Raw genomic sequence first — 501 nt, forward strand, 5'->3', positions numbered from 1 at the left:
GCAGATTTTTACACGAAATGAACGACACGAGCTGTGTGCGTGAGTATAGTGAGTATATGAACGCACTATGGTCAGTGTGAGGAGGGTGAGGATAACGTGGCAGTCGTAACGCCTCAGGTCATATAAGGGTACTTACCTCTCTAGCGAAGCGTGGAGGAATGAGTGATGGTGAGGAAGGCGGTGGGTCTGGGTAACGGTGAAAACAGTGACGTAGAAATGGTGATCCTATGTAGGCAGAAAATGATTATGATTAGCAGAAAAACAGTAATAAAAATAACGATAACTAAAACTGATTCACTATGCGAACATCTACGTAAATATAAGACGGACAATGCAAGTTCAGAAATGAATGTTGTATATATTTCACAAACAGCATACACTAGGGTGCCGTGACTGATCCCTGAACGAGCACAGTGGTAGACGGATAGAGTTGAACCGTTTCGTGGATACAGTTCCCCAAAGCATCATCCTTTAACTGTGAAAGAAATTAAGAGAAGTACC

This window comes from Penaeus monodon, chromosome 30 (genome assembly GCF_015228065.2).
Source record: "Penaeus monodon isolate SGIC_2016 chromosome 30, NSTDA_Pmon_1, whole genome shotgun sequence".
In the NCBI taxonomy this organism is placed as follows: Eukaryota; Metazoa; Arthropoda; class Malacostraca; order Decapoda; family Penaeidae; genus Penaeus; species Penaeus monodon.